The 25,377-nt window shown below is 36.5% G+C and overlaps 1 protein-coding gene across 1 annotated transcript in view; it reads right to left on the bottom strand.

Moving 5' to 3' along the window:
• P3H2 (prolyl 3-hydroxylase 2) overlaps positions 1-25,377 on the bottom strand; it is a 175,507-nt gene that overhangs the window by 55,530 nt on the left and 94,600 nt on the right. The window lies entirely within an intron of this gene.

The raw sequence follows: 25,377 nt of genomic DNA, 5'->3' as shown, positions 1-25,377 counted from the left end.
CATGTCTGATTCACATTTTCAAAATTTTTGTCTTTTTTCTCTGAGTTTCTTTTTGTTCCTTTTGCCTTTAATCCTGACAATAGAAGAATAAACTGTGACTTTCTGAAGTATGAGATTGGGGTTACGTCCACTACACCAAGTTTGTTATAAAGGCTTTAGAATATGAAGAACACAAATTTTAAAAGAATTAGTTATTCCAATCCATACGAGATGCTAAATATAGTACAAAAAATGTACTACTATATTCCTTTGATTAAGAAATTGATTCCAAACTTACAACTTGGATTCTTATTAATACAAAAGGAAGGATTTTTAATAAAATACAAAGACACTATAAACCTTCTCTTAAACCACTTAATATGCTGTTCCCCATGTATCATGCAATGATGCTTTTTTTTTTTACACAAAATGGAATTAAATTTACTTGGTTTAATAATTTTGTCCTATGTTTTCTCCATGGAGAATATCTACAGACAGAGTCTGGCCTCAATTCATAAAAGTGAATATTCACACTCAGTTCAGTTCGGTTCAGTCTACACTAGCACTAGTCATTTTCACAATGAAATACAAATTACATTAAGTCTACTTTGAAGTGTAGAGAAAAGAAATTCACTGTTACGGAACAAGTAGATATGGAATCATGGAAGACATAAAATATTCAACTGAGTTGGCTTTTGACAGTCTGGCCCTCAAGTATCTGTAAGAAACCCTGAGCTATTTCATGATATATAAAGAATCTTATCCATCACTATAGAAAATATAAACTGCTCTATTATAAGATTGGGCATCCGTATCTTTGCCCCATAATATAAAACTTCCCTTTGTAATTTGCATATTCTTAGCTACCGCTCCTCCCTCCATTAAATCTTCCCTGATACCAGCTTTGCCTGCCACCTTCACCCTTGTTCTCACTTCTGTGGTTTCAATCATTATTTTTGCTGTCAAAAATCACTAATTTAGGATTTCTTGTTTCTTCATTAATTAAAATTTCCTCAATTACTCACACACCAACTCATACAAATATGAATTATATGGACTCTACATAATGACAAATATATAGATACAGAGGAAGAGGAATAGGTTCTAAATTGGGTATATGTGTACACTGACTGAACAAATGAACCTGAAAAAAGTCATTTAAACATTTGTGTCTTGGTTCTACATTAAGAAACCCCCATAACACCACCTACTACATAGGATTTTGGAAGAATTTATTGATACTACATAGGACTTTGGAAGGATTTATTGATAGGCCTTCAGGAATCACTAAAACCTTGAAAAAATAAATAACAGGATACAATTTATATATGATCTATTAATTTCAAGGATGTAAATATATTAATGCTGAGTATGTATAGTCTGCAACTGCCATAAAAATATAATTTATGAGGATATAATAAGGTACCGGTGGTCAGTGAAAAAGGCCTCCAGTTAAGAGTCTACTATAAGTTATGAACATAACAGGTTAGCATTGACACACTCTAGTTTTATAACACCGGCCATTAATATTGAATGAACACAGATAAAGTTTTATGTATTTTTCACCTTCCTACCTTCATGTTTTGCTTAGACTGTAGCCTGATCTTGAGATCCTTTGTTGATTGGTCTTCTCTTATTGAGATCTAACATATCCTATAAAGGCAAGCTTAAATCCTGGCTTCTCTAAGAGATTCTTTCTCAACCCTAAAGCTATAGTCAAGCACTGCTTATAATCTTACCCTTATTGTTCTACTGACACTTAACAAACTTTGCTGTGCATGGCTCTTAGTTGACTGTACTGGTTACTTCTAGTAAAGCTCTCTGAGGATAGGAACCACAGGACTTGTTTATCTTTTTTTTCCCATCTACTTTATAAATAGATGATGTCTATGATACGTCCAAGTAAAGATAAAAACAAGTTCTAAGAAGCAAATATTTACACACACATCAAAAGGTACATTACATATGAGTGTTCTTCACAGGTTATAATGGACTAAAAAGATGGAAGCTTAATAGCAAAATCTCTGAAGCTATTATTCACACTGAGAGCTTCCAATACTGGTTATCACTGATGAATGTGATTCAATAGCTCTTGAAAATGGTCAGCCAACACTGACAAATTGGTTCCTTCTCTTAAATTTGACCACATTAGTCTTTTGCTTATTTGGTGCTTTCCCCATTTATAGCCCATTATTAAACATAATCCCATGTTCTCCAATATAAATATAAAGAAGATTCAATGACTTAAATTTAATCCATAAAACTGGCTTTTAAATTATTGTGAACCGGTTCAGGAAACTAGCACTGCCTGCCAGAGACTATAAAACAGCCCATTATTTTAACTGGAAGCCTGATATCTGTGCACACCTTTTTAGAAATTAGACACACACCTAACACGGTAGAAAAAGTCCAGGTGAACATGTATATGCTACATATGCAGCTGCACTGTTAGATGGAGATTATTATAGGGTCTTATAAGTATTAGGTTTCAGCTAAGGAAGCCTCTACCCACTATTCCACTGAAACAAATAAGAAGCTAACTGCTTTTAAAGGCTTCAAACTGGATTTCCTTTAAGAACAAATTAAAATATACCCACAGGAGAGAGTAACTCTAATGCATTAGAAATATAAACTGTAAAATAAAGAACAGCTGGAGAAAAGAAAATGATTCAACAAGACGGTATGACAATTTTAAGGGACTTTGCTGCTCTACCGTGCTATGAGAAATACTGGTAAGAAATGCCTTTGAGAAGCACTGAGCCATTTCATCTCAGGCTATGAAGAGCTAAGGCAAACATATTCTCCTGCCAGCCATGCTGCATGGAAAAAACTAATTAAATCAACACCCTGCTGATGTTCGGAAGTTACTCTTTCCACTGGTGAGTGAATCAGACTCTTACTGTTGTAGTTCAGTCACTAAGTTGTGTCTGATTCTTGTGACCTCGTGGACTGCAGCACACCAGGATTCCTTGTCCTTCACTGTCTCTGGGAGTTTGCTCAAACTCATGTCCATTGTGTTGGAATCAGACTCTACTGACTCAAAAATGGTTTTTCACAACAAATAATAAAGCAGTATTTCAAAAATATACATTGACTACTGAAAAACCTTCAATAGCTATCCAGAGACCACCGAGGTAATTTCAGAAACTATGTTCCATGGTATTCAAGACACTGTAGGATTTGGTCCCTGCTCTATCTTTCTATTCCTATTCACCACTATGCAATTTTTCCCAGGAAATTTCTAGAAAAACTCCTAGAAATTTTATAATTTCCTATCCTCTTATTCAAGAAAACACAGATAGACCCAGAACTCCAGCCATACCAAGTTCTTTATTTCACTCATTCATTCATTCAGCAAATATTTATCTTGCACCAAATCTATGCCAGGCACTGTGAAAGTCAATGAGAATAACTACACAGCCAAAACAGACAAAAACCCCACATTCCAGGTGCTTATGGTCTCATCCAAGGCGACAAGACTTAAGTAAATAAATCATTAATGGAAGTAAGTGTAGATTGCATTAAGTACTAGGAGGACATGAATGAACAGACAGTCCAGTACAAGCTGACTGGGTTGGCATAGGACTCCTTTAGATGAATTCGTCAAGGAAGGACTCTGCGATGGGATTTTTTAGCTGATACTTAAACGCTGAAAAGCCAGTAATGAGCAGAAGAGGCAGAAGAGTGATTCAGGCCAAAGAAAATCAAGGGCAAGAGCCCTGAAATGGAAAGAGTCCTGACATGTTTCAAAAGCAGAGTGAAGACTAGGGAGAGTGATTTGAGAAGTCAGAGAACAGATGGCTTGTAGGCTATGGTAAAGAGTTTGAAAATGGCATCATCAACTCAAATGACATAAGTTTGCGCAAACTCCTAGAGATAGTGAATGATGGGGAGCCGGACGTGCTGCAGTCCATGGTGTCATAAAGCGTCGGATACAAGTGAGGGACTGAACACAACAAAACTAAGTGCAAGAGGAAACCATTAAGGAATCTGAAGTAATGCCTAATTCATATTTTCAAATGATAATTCAGATTGCTATGTGGAGAAAGATCTTGGGTAGCAGGCAGGAGAACATTTCAGTAATGCAGATCAGAGGTAATGTTTTTACATAACAAAATACCAATAGGACAGCACAGGCTTGCCACCCCACTCCTCCTCTTCCACCCGTCCCTCTTGCATTCCTTTCTTCTCCATTTTTGCCCATTCTTGACATAGCAATGTTTCTCAATTCAGAAAGCAGACGCATGGCCCAAGATGAAACAATTCTAATATTTTCAAACTTATTTTAGGGAAGATGCACAAATTTCTTCACTTCTGAATTAGCATAAATATGAAGCTCAAACATTTGGAATATGAGTTTAGAACAGCTTGTAAGACATGGGCAAGAAAGGAAAGGGATTGATTCTAAAGCACATTGAAACACGTTGAGAACACTGCGTACTTTTGAAACAGTATTTAAGATGATGTTGCATCTTCTGAAGGCTTTTTATACAGTCAGGGTAAAACATCAAACCTGAAATAAGTAATTTCAATTCTTGTATTCAAGCAACATTTTCAATAAAGAAGGGAATTCTTTCTCTATTTTTATCACCCTAACTTTGAGAATTCACCTGATACCATGCATTACAGCTTGATGCAATGCTATTAAAATATATTTTTATCTTGGCTCTTTGCTTAAAATTTCACGCCAGTGACAAGAGAATTTTTAACCCCATGTGAAGTTTCTTACCTACTACCAAATATGTAAATAGACAGTGAAGATATCCCTTTTCTAAGCCATAGTGAATTTTTAAGCTTTGATTAGCAGTGTAATCACACCAGCTGGAGGGAAGGGATGTCACCAGATTACAGCATGCATATAATGCAAAACCCTAAAAATTTATGGGCTAAAAATGTCCATCTTTCTTTTATGAAGCAGGAAGATTTTTTTTTTTAATAATAGTGAAACCCAATCTTTTCATAGATATTTCAGCTCTTGTTAATGTCTCCAAATTTACCTCAAATTTTTGCTAACCCAAAGTTAATTTTCCTTCACAAAACCACATCAGTAAATAAGTAAATTTTATATAATTGAATAACATATTAAAAGAAGACCGTTAAAATAAAGACCCACCAAATTTTGAAAAAAAATTGGAAGCAGTTTGTTCAAATGACTGAATTAAACTAAATCTTACAAATTACAGTGTTTCAAATGTAAAGACCAGGATTTTCAATGAAAATTCAAACTTAGGAAATGCCGAACATTTTCATATAATGGAGTCAGACTTTCAGAGAGTCCAAAAATAGCCATATGAAGCATAATTTTACATTCTTATTCCACAACTTCTGGTGAGGTTACCATCTTTTATGTTGCTAATTTAACTTGTAAAAAGCCCCATATATTGAGCTATTTTCATAATTCAGCTATGCTAGATAATTGTTTGATTTTCCTAATTCATATAATTAATTTTACCAGACATTGAGGACTACCTGGTAATCTGTGTTGCCCTTTTTGTCTTGACTACTAGGAAGCTCAGAACTAAATTTTATTCTTATTTGCAGTAACTATATTATGATGTGTTCTAGTATATCAAACAGAAGCTAGTATATTTTCATTTTTTTCTTTGAGTTTGTTTTTGTTTTTTTTCCCATTTCAAAAATCTCATTATAGAAATAATTGATTTAGCAAGGTAACTTTAAGTTCTTTTGGACACAGAAAAGGTATAATTTACTCAAAAGATAATGCCCCTCATTAAAGGAAATTTCTAGTAATTAAATTCTTTCCTAATGTCAAGGTAGAAAATTTAGAATTTTTTAGCTTTAAAGACCATATATTAATTCACAAATTAGGTGTTCATGTTAATATAGAAAGGGAACTTATCTTTGCATTTATGGAATGTTAGTCTAAAGTGTAGTCATGGTTATGAGTAAATATTTGTAGCTTTCAAAGTGCTGTTTGGTAAGGATTAGATGAGAAGTGACACATTTAAAGAGTAACATTTAACATTTTCTCTTGAGGAGTAAGTTGGAAAGGAAACATAGGTTTTTAAAAGCACTTTCTTTTGCCAAACAGCTTATACCCTTACTTATTGTCCTGAGCCTGATTAATAGACTTCTGTTTTTTTAAAACACTCTGGTGCAGTTTTAATCTGATGTTTACAACTCAATATTAAACACAGATAGTAACCGCCACCATCAAATGAGCTCTTTGGAACAACAAATCTATCAGTTAAGCATGCTAGAAGATTTCTTATCTAAATAAAAACCATCTTTTAGGGTAAGGAAAACACTAAAGTGAAGAAGCAAAACTTTTAAACATATTATTTCATATTAGAGACTATGTAAAGCAAAAAGTCCTTGACTTTTTGAGGGGAAAAAAAACCACTCACACACACAGGAAACTCAAAGTATTAGCCAAAAAATATGTGTGTGCTTAATTTGGACCAAATCTCTCAAGCTGTGTATTGTCTAAGTTCCTAAGAAGACAGCAGCCAAGACTTGGATGGCTGCTGGATGAGGAGATAGGACTATCTCAGTGATGCAATGTGGACAAGTCCTATCTACCACATATCAAATGAAACTGATGTGTGGTTTACTGGTATGCCACTGTTATTTTTGCTTTTAAACATTAGGCCAGGGTAAGACTGCACAACTGAGAAAGCATCTCAACCTCTGTGGTGTTGTCCAGACATCTCCCTTGAGGTGTCAGAGAATGACTAATGGTTACCGAAAAGTAAGTTTGGGCCAAGACCTCTCTGACATTTGCTTCCTGCTACTGTTTTTGGAGACACAGCTTTAATCCTCTTTGAAAATGTCTTTGGAAGGTGGCTGTCACTCATTTTCAACTCCAGTTTTGCCAATGTCCCACATCTATTGTAGTAGTCATTACCAACATGTAAAGAATCTTATTAAAAAATAGAAAAGAATCTTATTCATGTCTGATTTTGAAAAATAAATAAACAAAAAAAAATAATATTTCTCTTTGTGAGCTCAGAACTGCACTTTCCTTTGTGACTCCCATATCATGTGAGCACCATTTTTTTGTTTGTGAGCTTGTTAATAAGAATTTACCCTTGTATACTATTGTATAGTTTGCAACACACTTTACAATACTACTGATAAAAATATTATGATCATTTATCAAGTGTATATTCAATTCTTCTTGTGAAATTCTTGAAAAATGTGGAAGATGAACCCCCACCTCACCTTAGGTCCAGTACAAAAGTAGTTGACCATTATTTACAAGAACACATTATAAGACAAACAATGAGCTATAACTTCATGGGGAAATAGTGCTGGCACAGACTGAGTGGCCCTTAATAAACTCAGTGGTATAAAAACAAAGTTTGTTGTTCTAACTGTTCACGCATGCTTAACTTCTGCCTGGTTTTCATTATGATAAATGGAGATGAATGTTGTCTATCCCTAGTGACCCATTAAAAAAGTTCTAGCTAGCCATCACTTCGCTCGAGCCAACAGCCTAATTGCTTACAACCAGAGTTATGTCTCTGTAGCCACCAGCAGCCAGATCACATTTTTTTCACTCCCAACTGTACAAAGGTGCAATCTCTATAATTTATCTGTCAAATGACTGACAAATAATTGCAAATGCAAATAAACTAGATTCGGGCTTTCGGCTTCTAAGGTATCCTTTAAAAATCAGCAGTGAAATAGCTTAATATAGATCTGACACTGATTTTTTATTTCTTGAGAATAGAAAAAAAGCTTTTCCAAACTTTTCTGTATGTTAGTCGCATGGTTTTGTGAAATAAAAAAGTGACGGGTATAAAATGCTTGTCGTAGGTGAGAAGGAAGGGGAGAACCAAGGACTGAGACTCAAAGTTTGCGTATATGTTCTGTTTCTCTCGTAAGCACTCAGGTATCCTAAGGGGACCACAGATGAAAGAGTATGTATCAGAGAAAAGAAGTAACATACTGGGCTTGGCCTTGATAAAAATTGTAACAGTACTAGGATAGCACTAGAGACAGCTTGCCAAAATTGATGACTTGGGGAGGGGCTTTAGAGTTTAGTGAGTACATAAAAAAATTCAGCCATTGCAATTTCTCTTTCTTTATTGAGGTGGACCATTTTTAAGGTCTTTTGCTGAATTTGTTACAATATTGCCTCTATTTTAAGTTTCAGTTTTTTGGCTGGGAGGCATGTGGGTTATTAGCTCCCCAGGGACTGAACAAGCACCCTCTGCATTGGAAAGCGAAATCTTAATCCCTGGACCACTAGGGAAGTCCCATGTTGTTAGTTTCTAACATCTTTTCATTTTGGTCTCCCTTCCATTTTGCATTTATGAAACAAAATTTAACTTTCTATCCAAACCAGTCCACTGTGAGAAATGTAAGAAAAGAAAACAAGCGAAGCAAACACTTTCACACGTGCACCTTTTTGGTATGCCATGTTCCTCTATGAAATACCAACTTTTTCTTACTCTTATAAGGGTGGAGAGACTTACTTCAAAAAGTACTTCAAAGCCTTCATTTCAGCTCATATGGAAAAAGCACCATAGCTGCAAATCAAACGGAGAGTCCGTCTAAAAGAGTCTAAGGTCCTTTCATGTTTTAACCCATCAGGAAGACTAATGGGACTCTTAACCTGACAGGCCACAGGGTCTTACTAAAGAGGTGGTTTTGATGATAAGAGTTCTTTCAATGTTTCATAAGCTCCTCTGGCATCATACCTGCACTTTGTGAAACATTCAGTCACAGCAATAACCTTAGGCTATATTGTAAATTAAATATTCTTGCATATGCACAGGTTAACTATAAACCCAGACATTTCCTCCATATCTCAGTCAATAGACTACTGGAAAGAAGTTCCAGTCTATTTGAATTTCTGAGGAGGCTAAAGCTTGTAGAGAATTTGCTTACTTATTAAACATATCAGGTAGCATCCATTTTCTGTTACTTTGGGGGCAGCTGCATCGGTCTTCTGAAAACTAACTTCTATTAACCATAGATAACCAGGGCTAGAAAGGCCCTTTAAATCATACAGTACCACTGAGTCATTTAATGTGTGGATAAAACATTCGCAAAGAAAATCAGGAGCAAGACTATGGTTAGAATCTGTATCTTTTCTTAAAACATTCACAAACACATACTTGGGATTTTAATCCCTGTAATTTCAAAGTAGAGGTGGGTTCATGCATATCTGGCCCATGTAAAAAGTGTTTGCTGATCACCTCTTCCATAGAAAGAACTATGATAGATGTTCTCTGAAGATATAAATTATTTATAATATTATCCTCAATCATTTGTTAAATACAGTTCAACAGGACAAGGAGACACACACAGATTATTAACCTCAAGAATTAAGATTCTATATGATTAGAGGGGAGAGTAAGTTACACTCAACACAGTACTATAGAAATTGAAAGAAATTTGAAATCACAGTAACCTATAATGTACAGGAAAGACATCATTGAGAAAGTGGGATTGAGACTGGGTCTTGAAGAACAGAAAACATGTAGATATCTCAGATGCAGAATAGGATGAGCTGAAAGAAATAGGGGTGACTCAAATGTTTTTATAGAATAGTAATTTGGCTGAACTGGCTCATGCAAAAGGTCTAGATTGCAGAGTAATAGAAAACAAGGTTGAATAGGGATGGAATTTGGGGATCTTTGAACACTAAACTAAAGTGCTTTGATTTTTATTCTTGGAAAAAGAGACTCAGATGTATCTATGTGTGCATGTATGTGAGTGTAGTCATGAAAATCTCCCCTGCTTCATTTCAAAAAGAATTTGGAAAATAACAACTACAATATTTGAGGTAACTACAAAAACTTTTTCTTAAGATTTTATTTTTTGGAGCTCTTTTAAGTTCAGGGCAAGATTTAGAAGAAGAAAGAAAGAAAAAACACGGAGATTTCCAATATCCCCTATGCCACCAAACAAGCATAGCCTCTCCTGTTATCAACATTCCTAATCATAGTGGTACATTTGTTACAACTGAGAAATCTATATCAACACACCATAATCACCTGAAGACCACAGGAATCACTCTTGGTAGTGTACAGTCTATGGATTTAGAGAAATGAGTAGTGACAAGTATATATCATTAGAGTATCATATAGAGCATTTTCATTCCCTAAAAATCCTCTGTTCTCCCACCTATTCATCCCTCCCCACCCTAAACCCTGGCAACCACTGATCTTTTTATTGTCACCAAAGTTTTGCCTTTCCCAGAATGTTATATAACTATAATCACAGTAGAGTGTCTTTTCACATTGGCTTCTTTCACTTAGTAATATGCATTTGAGATTTCACTGTCTTTTCAAGACTTCATAGCTCATTTCTTTTCAGCATTTTTAGCATTAGTATCTGGATGTAACACAGTTCCTTTAGTTATTAACCTACTAAAGTATGTTATAGCTTCTTCTAAGTTTTGCAAATTAGCCATAAAGCTGCTACAAACATCTGGGTGCAGGTTATTTTGCAAAAATAAGTTTTCAACTCCTTTGGAGAAATACCAAGGAATGAGATTGCTGGATGGTGTAGTAAGAGCAGTTTAGGTTTGTAAGAAACCACCAAGTCATGTTCTGGAGTGGCCTCACCATTTTGTATTCCCATCAGCAATGAATGAAAGTTCTTATTGCTCCACTTTCTTGCCAGCATTTGATGTGAGTGTTCTGGATATTGGTCTAATAAAAGCATATTAGCATTTCATTTTTCCTTTGATTTGAAATTCCCTGATGAAATAAGCTGTAGAAAATTTTTAATACACTTATTTATTATTTGTATATCTTTATTGGTAAGGTGTATGTTAAGGTCTTTATTCATTTTTAAATTGGGTTGTTGGTTTACTTATTTTTGAGCTTTAAGGGTTCTTTGCATATTTTTATGTCAAATGTGTCATTTGCCAATATTTTTCCTAGTCTGTTGCTTGTGTTCTAATTCTCTTCCCATTGTCTTTTGCAGAATAGAAGTTTATAATTTGAATGAAGCCCAGCTTATCACTTATTTCTTTCATGGATGGTGCCTTTGGTATTATATCCAAAAAGCTACTTCCATATCCAAAGTCATCTGTGTTATCTTCTAGAAGTTTTATATTTGTGCATTATACATTTAGATCTATAATCAATTTTGAGTTAATTTTTGGGAAGGAGATAATTTTTTTTTAAAGACTACCTTTGCTACCTGGTATTGCCTTCACTCCTTTGTCAAAGATAAGTGAATATATTTCTATGGGTCTGTTTCTGGGCTCTCTACTCTGTCCTATTGATCTACATATCTGTTTTTGTGCCAGTACCATACTATTTTGATTACCATAGCTTTGTAGTATAGTTTAAAATGTGAGCACATGATACATCCAGCTTTGGCTATGTTATGTTTGGTACATTTTTCAAGATTGCTTTGGCTTTTTGGGGTCTTCTGTGGTTCCATACAAATTTTAGGAGGGTTTGCTCTAGTTTTGTAAAATTGCCCTTCATATTTTTATAGAAAGTATATAAAACCAGAAATTAATGACAAGAAAAAATTGAAAAAAAAAAAAACACATGGAAACTTAACAGCATGCTACTAAACACAAAATAAGTTGATGGATAAATCAAAAAGGAAATTAAAAAAACACCTTGAGACAAATTAAAATGGAAGCACAACTGTCCAAAATCCATAGGATGCAGCAAAAGCAGTACAGTGAGGAAAGCTTGTGGTGATACAGGCCTCGTTCAAGAAGAAAAATCTCAAATAAACAATCTAAATATATACTTAAAGGAATTAGAAAAAAAAGAAGAATAAACAAAGCCCAAATTCAGTAGAAATGATATTATAAAGATCAGAGCAGAAATAAATAACTAAGATTTACTTCTTTGAAAAGATAAAGCACAATTGACAAGCCTTTAGTGAGACTAATCAAGAAGAAAAGAAAAAAAGAGAAAAAGATCAAAGAAATAAAGTTAGAAATAAAAACGGAAAAACTACAGTGACTGCCATAGAAATTCAAAGGATCATAAAAGAATACTACAGATAATCATTTCACCACACATTGTATAACTTAGAAGAAATGGATAACTTCCACTGTATGTAGAATCATACAACCATCCAAGACTGAATTGTGAGTGAATAAAAAAATCTGAATAGACTGATTTGCTAGTAATGCAATAGAAACAGTGATTTTAAAAGCTCCCCCAAAATAAAAGTCCAGGTCCAGATGACTTCACAGGTGAATTCTACCAAATAATTAAAGAGGACTTAATACTTATCCTTCTCAAAAAAAAATTGAAGAGGAAGAAATATTTCCAAATTTATTCTATGAGGACAGCATTATCCTAATACCAAAACCAGACAAAGACACTACAAAAGAAGAAAATTATCATCCACTATCCCTGAGGAATATAGATGTAAATATCCACAACAAAATATTAATAACCAAAAGTTAACAGTGTATTGAAAGAATTATATGGGGCTTCCTGGGTGGCACAGTGTAAAGAATCTGCCTGTAAGTGCAAGAGATGCAAGAGACTCAGGTTCAATCCCTGGATCAGGAAGATCTTTTGGAGTAGGAAATGGCAACCTGCTCCAGTATTCTGGAAAATTCCATGGAAAGAGGAGCTTTGTGGGCTATAATCCATGGGATTGGAAAGAATTGGACACAACTGAGCATGCACCCATGCATGCAAAAGAATTACTTACCATGACTCAAGTGGGATTTATTCCAGGGATATAAGAATGATTTAACATTCATAAATCAATCATTGTGATGCAGCACATTAACAAATTGAAGAATAAAAGTCATATGATTACCTCAACAGATGCAGAAAGAGTATTTGACAAAATTCAACATCCATTTATGACAGGAATTTCCAGCAAACCACTCATAGAGGAAACATATCTCAACATAATAAAGGCTATTTATGACAAATTCACAGCTAACATCATACTCAACCCTGAAAAGCTGAAAACTTTTCCTCTAAGATCAGTAAAAAGACAAGGATTACCACTCTCACCACTTCTATTCAAGATAATATTGGAAGTCCCTGCCACAGCAATTAGAAATAAAAAGAAATAAATGGCATCCAAGTTGTAAAGGAAAAAGTAAAACTGTCACTATTTGCAGATGACATGATACTATATATAGTAAGTCCTAAAGACTCTAGTCCTCCTGAAAAGAAAGTAGAACTGATAAGTAAACTCATTAAAGTTGTAGGTCCTTTACCCCAGGTGACCTAGTCTCTGATAACACTGAGGCAAGTTAGGCACTGGTTAGTTAGTTTTTTCTGAGGATGAGCCTTATTAAGAAGAATGAAGTTTCTCTAGTGTACTTCAGAATGGTTTCTTGTCCCCTGCAAGGAGCATGAGCAGATTTTTCCCTAATACTTACTGTGAGAACCCAATTGAGTTCCTAGAGGTAAATCTCACAATATTGAGTGTGGCCCTATATGGCTGCCTCCACCAACACGAAGTTTTTAACTTTCAGAATTGTCCACACTGAACCAAATGCAATTTGTTGACTATAGTTCAGGTTTTCCTACCCCTGCACTGATTCCCTGAATGGTTTCTGCTCATGGGTCTCTGCTTCATAAGCCAAGCCAACCTGTATTCATCTCTTTATCTTTCCAATCTTGGAAGCAGTTGGTTTGCCCTGTAGTCTCAACCTCTTTTATGGATCCTAGAATAATTGTTGATTTTACTGTCTGTTTAGCCTTTTACTTGTTGCTAGGATGATATGGCAACATCCCAGCTCCTTACACTCAGACCTGGAAATCAGAAGTCTGAAATACATTTCATTTCTCATCAGGGAGAAGAGTATAGGAATGGTGCTATGTTACCAACTTGATAGCATTCCTCTTGTAGAAAAGTTAGTCTGGTTTTTGTAAGATAATCCAGGAGTAAAGAGAAACTGGAGAAAGGCAAAATTCCTGGGAAACATTGCAATAATTTTCTCACAAAAAGAAGAAGCAAGTTGATTGTCTTGGCTTGAGCTGTCGTAATGAAATACATTGAATAGGTGGCTTAAACAAAAGATATTTATGTTCTCATATTTCTGGAGTCTGGATCTCTGATATCAGAATAAAAACAAGGCCAGGTTTTGGTGGAAACTCTCTTCTTGGTTTGCAGATGGTCACCTCCTTTTGTTTCCATAAGTACTGAGCAAGCTCTCTAGTGTCTGTTCTTACAAAGGCATTAATCCTATCATGAGTGCCCCACTCTCATGACCTCATCTAAACCTAATTACCTCCTAAAGCCCTCATCTTCAAATGCCATCAGGTTGGTAATTAAAGATTTAACATGTTAACATTAGGGGAATCCAATTCTGTCAACTGCATTAGTCAAAGGAAATGTAAAAATTAAGAACATCCTTAAAATTTCAAAGACAGTCAATTTTGGAAAATGACTGAAACAGCAGTGGAAATCAGCCTTTAGGCAATTCCAAAATTTTATTGTGGGTTGAAGAATATAACCATTTCATTTTGAACTAGGTTGTGTTTGGTATAATGGGAGGCATGCAAAAGAAGACAACTCTTTAGCAGTGAAGAATCTAGACTGGAGAACTGATCAGATGAGGACTGGGCAAGGCCTTCACTTGAGGCAGACTTGGAGTCTATGGCCAGAGAAAGTAAGAAAAGACTTTTGAGGATGAAGCCATGATCAATTATTACAAGTAACTCAGAGCAATCCACAAGCACAGGGGGAAATGTCTTTGAGTTTGGAATTAACCTTTATCTTGCTAAAAAGTGTACTTTCCTGGATGGTCATGAGACATTCAAGACAAAAAGTTTTTATAGTTAATTGCCTGATAAACTGTATTAAAAGGTAAACATTTAAATAGGGGAAGACTTTTAGAATTTTTAACATGCTACTGTGACTGTTCATTTCTATGAATGGAATATATATATATATATATATATTTTTTTTTTTTTTTAAGCCAGAAAGCCACCTTCCTGTTTCAGTGACTCAATGGACTACCAGTCAATTTTCTGAGGCTCTACCTCGTTGGTATGTATATAGCAACCCACATTTTGGGTAAACTCCATTACCTTTGATGAAAGAATGGCCTTAAATGTAAGTGAGCCCAGAATCACAAAATGCAAAGACTGAAAAGATCCTTAGACATTATTTGGTGTAAGACTTCCTCCTCTATTATACTTACATGATTAAGATAACTAAAAGATAGGGTGAAAAATTGTTTTCAGGGTCTCATGAATCCTAATATAAGTGTTAGATCTTACAAAGTAGTCTTCTGATTCCAAAGTTAATGGTGTTTCTAGTAAACTTCATTTCATGTAAGACCAAGTGGCCAATCCTCCATATTCAGCAGGAAGATAAAGAATGTACCATTTTAGACAAGGACATACAAAAAAGTTCACCTAAAACATATCCCTCCAAAAGACATAAAAGAATGTTTTCCTCCTTGCCACCCAGAGTAAGCCAAATTAAAGCTGCCAAGTGGCTGCTAATGAGTACAGTAGAGAACTGTAGGATTGGGTTCAAATGAAGAACTGGTGTGAACTGAACTACAGCCTAGAAAAATCATATCAAATAAACTATAAAATTATACTCAGTGGTTAAAAAAACTCAGGGTTTCTGATTTTGATTTTGCACATACTGTGGGTTTACACTGGCTTCTTTCCCCTCAAAAGGTTACTTTGTGGCAGAGTTTAGCAGCTGCATATTCCCTTTGTACTAAGAAAAAACTGCCATTATGAAGTTCCACATATGGAGTTCAGTGTTCCCACTTCATTTGCATAGGGCAATATAATCTTTGTACTTCTAGGGAAGGGCTTCTCAGGTGGCACTAATAGTAAAGAACTCGCCAATGCAGGCGATACAAGACTCAGGTTTAAGCCCTGGGTTGGGAAGATCTCCTTAGGAGGGCATGGCAACCTACCCCAGAATTCTTGCAGGGAAAATTCTATGGACAGAGGAGCCTTGTGGGTTACAGTCCATGGGGTTGCAAAGAGTCAGACACAACTGAGTGACTGAGAACACACATACACTTTTAGGGAAACTGAGGTTCAGGCTACTTCACTTAGTCATTTGGTTCAACCTGACCAACATTTAATGAGGAACAGAAAGGAGAGATAAGAAAGCCTTCCTCAGCAATCAATGCAAAGAAATAGAGGAAAACAATAGAATGGGAAAGACTAGAGATCTCTTCAAGAAAATTAGAGATACCAAGGGAACATTTCTTGCAAAGATAGGTTCAATAAAGGACAGAAATGGTAGGGACCTAACAGAAGCAGAAGATATTAAGAAGAGGTGGCAAGAATAGACAGAAGAACTATACAAAAAAGATCTTCATGACCCAGATACTCACCTAGAGCCAGACATCCTGGAATGTGAAGTCAAGTGGGCCTTAGGAAGCATCACTATGAACAAAGCTAGTGGAGGTGATGGAATTCCAGTTCAGCTATTTCAAATCCTGAAAGATGATGCTGTGAAACTTCTGCACAAAACATGCCAGCAAATTTGGAAAACTCATCAGTGGCCACAGGACTGGAAAAGGTCAGTTTTCATTCCAATCCCAAAGAAAGATAATGCCAAAGAATGCTCAAACTACCACACAATTGCACTCATCTCACACGCTAGTAAAGTGATGCTTAAAATTCTCCAAGCCAGGCTTCAGCAATACGTGAATGGTAAACTTCCAGATGTTCAAACTGGTTTTAGGAAAGGCAGAGGAGCCAGAGACCAAATTGCCAACATGTGCTGGATAATCAAAAAAGCAAGAGAGTTCCAGAAATACATCTATTTCAGCTTTACTGACAATGCCAAAGCCTTTGACTGTGTGGATCACAATATACTGTGGAAAATTCTGAAAGAGATGGGAATACCAGACCACCTGACCTGCCTCCTGAGAAATCTGTTTGCAGGTCAGGAAGCAAGAGTTAGAACTGGACATGGAACAATAGATTGGTTCCAAATAGGAAAAGGAGTATGTCAAGACTGTATATTGTCACCCTGCTTATTTAACTTATATGCAGAGTACACCATGAGAAACACTGGGCTGGAGGAAGCACAAGCTGGAATCAAGACTGCGGGGAGAAATATCAATAACCTCAGATATGCAGATGACACCACCCTTATGGCAGAAAGTGAAGAAGAACTAAAGAACTTCTTGATGAAAGTGAAAGAGGAGAATAAAAAAGTTGGCTTAAAGCTCAACATTCAGAAAACTAAGATCATAGCATCTGGTCCCATCACTTCACGGAAAATAGATGCATCACCGCAGATGGTGATTGCAGCCATGAAATTAAAAGACGCTTACTCCTTGGAAGGAAAGTTATGACCAACCTAGACAGCATATTAAAAAGCGGAGACATTACTTTGCCAACAAAGTTTCATCTAGTCAAGGTTATGGTTTTTCCAGTGGTCATGTATGGATGTGAGAGTTGGACTATAAAGAAAGCTGAGCACTGAAGAACTGATGCTTTTGAACTGTGGTGTTGGAGAAGACTCTTGATAGTCCCTTGGACTGCAAGGAGATCCAACCAGTCCATCCTAAAGGAGATCAGTCCTGGGTGTTCATTGGAAGGACTGATGTTGAAAGCTGAAACTCCAATACTTTGGCCACCTGATGCGAAAGAGCTGATTCATTGGAAAAGACCCTGATGCTGGGAAAGATTGAGGGCAGGAGGAGAAGGGGAGGACAGAGGATGAGATGGTTGGATGGCATTAGTGATTCAATGGACATGGGTTTGGGTGGACTCCGGGAGTTGGTGATGGACAGGGAGGCCTGGCATCCTGCAGTTCATGGGGTCACAAAGAGTCATACATGACTGAGTGACTGAATTGAACTGATGCTGGGTATTGGGTGGGTGGGGATGGTATAGGAAAAGTGAGATTATTACTGCTTTTTTAGTAGCTAATCTGGGGGTAGGTGGCTTCCCAGGTGGCACTAGTTGTAAAGAATCCACCTGACAATGTTGGAGACTTAAGAGAAGCAGGTTCGATCTATGTATCAGTAAGATACCCTGGAGGAGAGCATGGCAACCCACTCCAGTAATTTTGTCTGAAGAATCTGATGGACAGAAAAGCCTGGTGGGCTTCAGTCCATAGGGTCACAAAGTGCTGGACATGGCTTAAGTGATTTAGCATGCATGCACACTGGCGGGTAGGGTGGGAAATCTGTCAGACACCTATAATTCAGGGATGTGTGTGGTACCATAAGAGAAATCAAAACATATACTATAATTCTTCATGGAGATTTTATTATGAATATGGCGTTTCTAGTAGACCCTGAAGGGAGAATGGAATTTCAATAGAGGCACCAGGAAGGGCATTTCAGCATTGGTAAGACACCAATAAAAAGTATTCTCCATGCATAAGGATTAGTTCTTTGGGAGTACAAGTGCTGACAGTATGGTTTAGAATACATGAGAATACTTAAAAATTAGGCTGAGGCCAGCACGGTATGGGTTTGAAGTTAATCACATATTTTGTCATACTCAGAGGAGCACTTGAAACTTTGAGAGCAAATAGAGTGACTGAAATCTTTTGAAACTCACTTCCCGAAACATCTCCATCTCATTGGAAAGGAGTAAGTCTAGGTTACTAGGGTATACTAGACAGTCTGTAGTGAGATAAGCAGCTAAGATCAATCCACTGAGCTCCAGGTGGCAGTTCGCCCCTCCCCCTCCAAATAGGTCTTGGTTTGGCCTTGGTTCCCGATTATTAAGGAATCAGATCACATAATCACACTCTGAAAGTTACAACTGGTCAAGCATGCCAATAGAGTGCTAAATCGCTGCATTTCCCATTACTGAAAGACCAACTTTCTGTTAATCTAAAACCGATTTAAGGTTTTCAAAGCATAAAGCCTTTTAAAGATTCCATGGCAAGTCCAATTTTCAGTGAGAAAGGAATCTCAGCCAAATTATTAAAATGAATACAGCCTTTCATTTAGGAGTTGCCATCTCTGCTCTTTCTACTCAGAAGAACATGTGGTCCTACTCCAAAATAAAATAAGTGGTGTTCATTCTTTGCTTTTGAAAACACTCCCACAAGGCACTAAAGGAATTCTCCCTTGCCTTTTCTTAGAGACAGTGAGGCAGAGAGATTCTGTTACGTTTTCATTAATCTTTGCCTCATTCCCATGTGATCAGATGAAGTCTTATAAGAAAGGGTATATGAATTGCAATTATCAACCTTGTGCTTTCCTGTTCAGGAAATGAGGATGCTGAGACCTATGAGTAAAATGGATCCCTAAACCCTACTCTTCCTACTCTCAGTTCTAGTGGAAAAGAAGCTCACAGCAAATGTTTACTTCCTTAAAGGGAAGAAAGAAAGTATGTGTGTGTGTATACTTAAGATAAACAGCAGTGCCCTACCACTTATTTTATGAGGAAATTTAACATAACTAATCTCAGGTCATTATCATATGTAGGTGGAGCAGATGTAAGTCATTATCATATGTAAGTGGAGTAGATGTGAACTTCCCAATTTCCATGATGACAAAAATAGCTCAGAGAGGTTAAATATTTAGTTGCTACTATTATTAAGCATATAATATGCCAGAAACATGAAATGAATGTCACATATATCATCATATTTGTATGTGAATATTTGTATTCACATACCACATTCATATGTGAATTTAGTTGAATTCTCACCCTAGGACCTAAGAATGTGACTGTATTTGGAGACAAGGTCTTTAAAGAGGCAATTAAGTTAAAATGAGGACTTTAGGATAGGTCCTTATCCAATCTGACTGGTATTTTTATAAGAAGATGAGGACACAGAGAGAGGTATCAGGGTCACTAGTGCACAGAAGAAAGACCATGTGAGGACAGAGGGAAAGGCACCTGCAAGCCAAGGAGAGAGGCGTCCAAAGAAACCAGTCCTGCAGACAACTTGATCTTGAACTTCTAGACTCCAGAACTGTAGGAAAATGAATGTCTGCTGTTTAAGCCACCCAGTCTGTGGTGTTCTGTTATGGCAGTCTTAGCAAAGTAATATATTATGTTCTAAAAATGAAAATAACAGTGAGGGAGGAATCAATGACTTAATTTACAATTGAGAAAACTAAAAACCATAAGTAGCTGAATCTGATTTTAAACCCAATGCTGTCTTACACCAGAACTCTGGCCCTTCATCTCACTGCTGTATCTTCCCAAGTGATAAGCTGATCAATGACAATGCTTGCAACTAAATTAGGACATTATACCTTTTAAATCAGTGTTCTTTCCATCAAAATATCATGAATTGTGTTGGTAGGCCAGTTTTGACTTTAAAGGAGAGTGGGAAACAAGGTTAATAAAAAATAGAGTTCCAAATGAAAATTAAAATACCTGTTTCCTTTATAATTTCTCAGGATAAGACCAAAATATTCAAGGCAAATGAATCTTTTCCATTCTGGAATGGTACAGCTGTTTTAATTTATGGTACTTAAAACCTCTCAGTTTGGTTTATTCTGAAACAGAATTTGATCAAAACTCTTCCTCTAAGGATCTCTTTCACTTTATTATAAGCACAAGGTTTTCCTAATGCAAAAAGCTCCCAAAGGGAAGATACTTCCCTGGTATTATTTTAACTAGCTGGTAAAGTTCCTGCAAAATGCTGAAAACCCATAATACCAGAGAACTAGACAGAGAAGGCTGCCTGGGAAATATCATCCCAATTTTGTTAAGCAGAATTTTTGAGACTCCACACTAACTCTGATCTGATTAAATTAAAAGTGAAGTTTATAACAATAGGAAGAGACTAAATCATAGCATAATTATCTCGTAGAATATTATACACCCACTGAGACTAATGAGCCATGCAAAGATGCTCATGATACATGTGAAAGAAAAAAAGCAGACTAGATAAAGCTATGTATAGTAGGAATCCACTGATGTTATATCAGTTCATAAAAAAATTTCATACATCAAATGTTAATAGTAGCTGTGTTCAAGTGGAGTCAGGGAACTTAGAACTTAATAATTAATCACTATTGTTTATCTTTTTTCTAATTTTCAAATACAAATATATGGTATAGGTGTGTTATGAAGAAATAGGATGGAAGTCAAGTGGGAAAGTAAGCGAAAGTCAAGGTTTATCATGAATTTATCAGGAAATCAATATACCAGGCCATTTTGATTTCTAGAATTTTAGTAAGACAAATGAAATTCTAAGAATCTGTCTCTGTGTGTATGCATAAAGGGCATCATATTTAAATGTAAAAAGGCACACAGTGTGGGGAACTTCTTGTAAACTCCTGTTACCCTTGATGTTTCTAAAATGCAAATCTGATCTTATCTCTTTCTGGTCAAAATTTTCAGAGGACACCCCCACCCCCGCCCCAGCCTAAGGATAAATTCATATTCCTTAAGTATCTCACAAGCTTCTGCCTAAATGGCCCTGGTTTACCTGTCAAGATTCACTTCTCACTGTTGTCTGTTTCTTTCTCAACAATACCCTGTTGAATTTTGTATCAGTTCCATTTACACTCTTCTGTCTGAGTTTCTATGTCCCTTTCTTTCATAAAATTCTCCTAAATCTTTGCACCCTAATTTTTTCTTACTCATCTTTAATGGTTTGCTTAGACATCATTTCCTCTGCTGTGTCTGCATGAATAACCAAATCTCACATGTCTGGACAGATTCCTGAATTCCCCTCATAGTGCTTCCCTCAAAGTGTTGCAATCATTCATTGATGTGCCTAAGTTCTCTACCGGTTCTTTGAGGGGCAGAGTTCTGAAGATGTTGTTTACCAGTAGACAAAAGAAGATTATGAGATTTTCAAGTTAAAAAAATTAATGCATTGTAGAAAAAAGAAAAAAAAAAGAACAATATTCTCTCTTTTAATTTGAAGGTATACTCAGCTCACAAAAAGCTGTGTCTCTCTGTAGCTCTGATTGGCTATTACATTGCTAGGGATTAACCTCTTTGGCAGATCATGGGTTTTTAGTAACTGGACAAAAGGCTGTTCATGAATTTGTCTGCTCATCAAACAGTGGAGAGTTTTGCTTAGGGTGTCACTGCAGGCTAGTCAGCAATTACACATGGAAGGCATATGAAGTGTGAGTCTATCTCTCAATATATATCAATATCAAGAGAGTAAGAGATGATAGCATCATCAGAGGCACAATAAGTAGACAGACAATAATCAGATGGTCGTGCAAAAGAGAATGATGTGGGAATGTAGAAAGAACACTTAAAATATGTGGCATTCATTATATCATCAATTTTTCAAATTATGGAAGCTGATTAAAAATTATAGCACTATCCTGATAGCTGTTTTCTGAAAGGAGTTTGGTTCAATGGGAACTAGCAAGTCATTCTTAAACAATTTTTAAAAAAATAAAGCAAGCTAATGGTAGTGATAAGGATCTGTTAGCAAACTAACTGAAAGACATTTACTCAATTAGGCATAGATTTCAGTCAGCTACCTGATGACAAATTCATCACTGAAAAGACAAGCAGGTCTGTATTCCTGCCACATGGGTTGGGGAAAGGGTGAGAAGAGAAGAGAAAAATAGACAAATAAGACCTGCAAATTCCAACAGAAAACAGATTTTCCTTGTAAATACTTTCCCTCAGGACTTCTGACATCCTTTAGGGAAATGATTACTTTAACAACCCTGCCTTTGCATGCTGCTGGGTTTTCAAATACTTTTTCCAGAACTGGAGGGTAAATGGAATGGTGCTGACTGCCAAATGGTGATAGGTTCAAAATCCTTGATGAGAAGAGAAAATTAAGAGTCAATTAAATAATCATTTCCTCATTTTTGCATATGAAATATTGCACTGAGATCAGGAATTTGGTGTGGGTTAAGTATCAGTAAATTGGATTTCATCCAATTTTTTTTAATAGAAAAAAAATTTTTTTTTCTTTGTATTTGTTCTCAGTAAAAATACTTCTTTGGGAATTTACTGTCTATGATGGAGAAAAGATTTTGGTGGCAAAATTTAGACAATAAATAGCTGATATATGAGGAGCACTGATTACTGAAAGGTGAAGAATTAGGGAGAGATACATGAAGAAAAGTTATGACCAACCTAGACAGCATAATAAAAAGCAGAGACATTACTTTGCCAACAAAGGTCCATCTAGTCAAAGCTATGGTTTTTCCAGTCATCATGTATGGATGTGAGAGTTGGACCATAAAGAAAGCTGAGCACCGAAGAATTGATGCCTTTGAACTGTGGTGTTGGAGAAGACTCTTGATAGTCCCTTGGACTGCAAGGAGATCCAACCAGTCCATCCTAAAGGAAATCAGTCCTTAATATTCATTGGAAGGACTAGTGCTGAAGCTGAAACTCCAATACTTTGGCCACCTGATGCAAAGAACTGACTCATTGGAAAAGACCCTGATGCTGGGAAAGATTGAAGGCAGAAAAAAGAAGGGGATGACAGAGGATGAGATGGTTGGATGGCATCACTGACTCGATGAGCATGAATTTGAGTAAGCTCCAGGAGTTGGTGATGGACAGGGAAGTCTGGCGAGCTGCAGTCCACTGGGTTGCAAAGAGTTGGACATGACTGAGTGACTGAACTGAACTGAACATGAAGAATAAAATATGTGCTGGTCTTTGAGGAGAAGATGCAATTTGGATATGAGGTGTAGGCACTTAGCAAAGGTTTGTTAAACTAAAACAAAAAATGATGAATGAATGCTTATTTCAGGTCTACATGAAATTGGAAAATTTCTTGAATTTTCTTGTCACCAAAATTACATTTTCCAGTTTTACTTTTTAATATAATTTTATTTTCCAGTTGTATTATTTTAGAAAATAAAATAATTTTTATTCTTTCTGATAGAGAATTAGACAGGGGATCAAGAGGTATGGTTATGTGAGAAAGCATATCATTGGGTAAAGAGAAGTAAGACTATATGAAGGAAGGGAGGCTTGGGATCAACCTTGACAGATGGATAGGGTTTGATAGGTGAAAATGGATAGAAACATGTGTTCTAAGAGAAGTAACTATAACTGAAAAAGCATGCTATGTATTGACAAAGAAGTCCTTAATCGGCTGCAACTGAGGTTGATGATGGGCAGAGTGAAAAATTAGGCTGAAGGGGAGATTTTCAATGTGAATGTACTTGAATGAAAGAACAAATGTAGACATCAACCCTGAGCCCAGAACATCCTCTGTGGCTTAGGTCAAAATGAGGGGTTCACTGTCTTTTATGCCATTCATGGGGTCTTATGACTTTTCCACTGTGTTGGTCTTAGCATGGAAACCATCTTTATCATTCTGATCTAAATCACTCTTCCCAATAGCCAGCATCATGTTCTTAAGCTAATGTCTTCAACTGCAGAAAGTTCTTTGCAGAGGAAAGAGGAAGGAGACACTTGGGTAACAAAGAAAGTGTGAGACCAGGACACAGGAGACTTGAATTCTAGTTCTGGTTCTGCTGGCAACTTGTTGAGTAACCTAAGTAAGCCAATCAATACCTCTGAATCTGCCACTTCACCTGTAAAATGAAGGCGTGGGGCCAGATGATCTTTAAGATGACTTTATGTAAAAAGATGATATAAATTTCAAGAATGAAAGGCATAAATAGCAAAACTAACTTAGTCCATTTTAGGAACTTAACTGTGAAAAACTTAAGAGTGTTTCAGAATATACAAGCTTTACCCAAAGACTCTCTGGCTCACGCTACCTCCCTACACTCAGTTCAGTTCAGTTCAGTTGCTCAGTTGTGTCCAACTCTTTGTGACCCCATGGACTGCAGCATGCCAGACTTCCCTGTCCATCACCAACTCCTGAAGCCTAGTCAAACTCATTCCCATCGCATCGGTGATGCCATCCAACCATCTCATCCTCTGCTGTCCCCTTCTCCTCCCACCTTCAATCTTTCCCAGCATCAGGGTCTTTTCCAATGAGTCAGTTCTTGTATCAGGTGGCCAAAATATTGGAGTTTCAGCTTCAGCAACAGTCCTTCCAATGAATATTCAGGGCTGATTTCCTTTAGGATAGACTGGTTAAACCTCCTTGCAGTCCAAGGGACTCTCAAGACTCTTCTCCAACACCCACAGTTCAAAAGCATCAATTCTTCAGTCTTACCTTTCTTTATAGTCCAACTCTCATATCCATACACTCCTGAAGAATACTTCATTCTCATCCCAGGCTCTTCCTTTCATGCCAATAAAACTGTATTCTACTAGAAATACTATTTATCTAGGAATCTGGCATGAACTCTCTTTGTCTAACTTTCTCATCCCCTTTTGACCAACCTCGAACTATTCCTTAAGCTAAAATATCTACTTGATAATGGGTTCAGCATTTCTGGTCTTTCCTAAACTGGCATCTTTAGGATCTGTTTAGTTCAGCATCATTGCACTAGTTGGGGCCCTCACTACTTCAGCCTTTTAAGGGTATTCCCAGAACTAGCTAAGGTTCAGCACCTTTGAAGAACCACTTTGGACAAATCCTAATTGCTATATTCTTGCCTGGCCTTAGAGTCTTCCCTAAGGATAGGACCGGAGATGAATGGTCCACTGGAAGTAAACAGGAAAATCTGGATAGAGGAGTTTGTGT

This window comes from Odocoileus virginianus, chromosome 4, assembly GCF_023699985.2.
Source record: "Odocoileus virginianus isolate 20LAN1187 ecotype Illinois chromosome 4, Ovbor_1.2, whole genome shotgun sequence".
Classification (NCBI taxonomy): Eukaryota; Metazoa; Chordata; class Mammalia; order Artiodactyla; family Cervidae; genus Odocoileus; species Odocoileus virginianus.
Note: the sequence above shows the minus strand (reverse complement) of the source record. Positions and strands in the feature narration are given on the sequence as shown.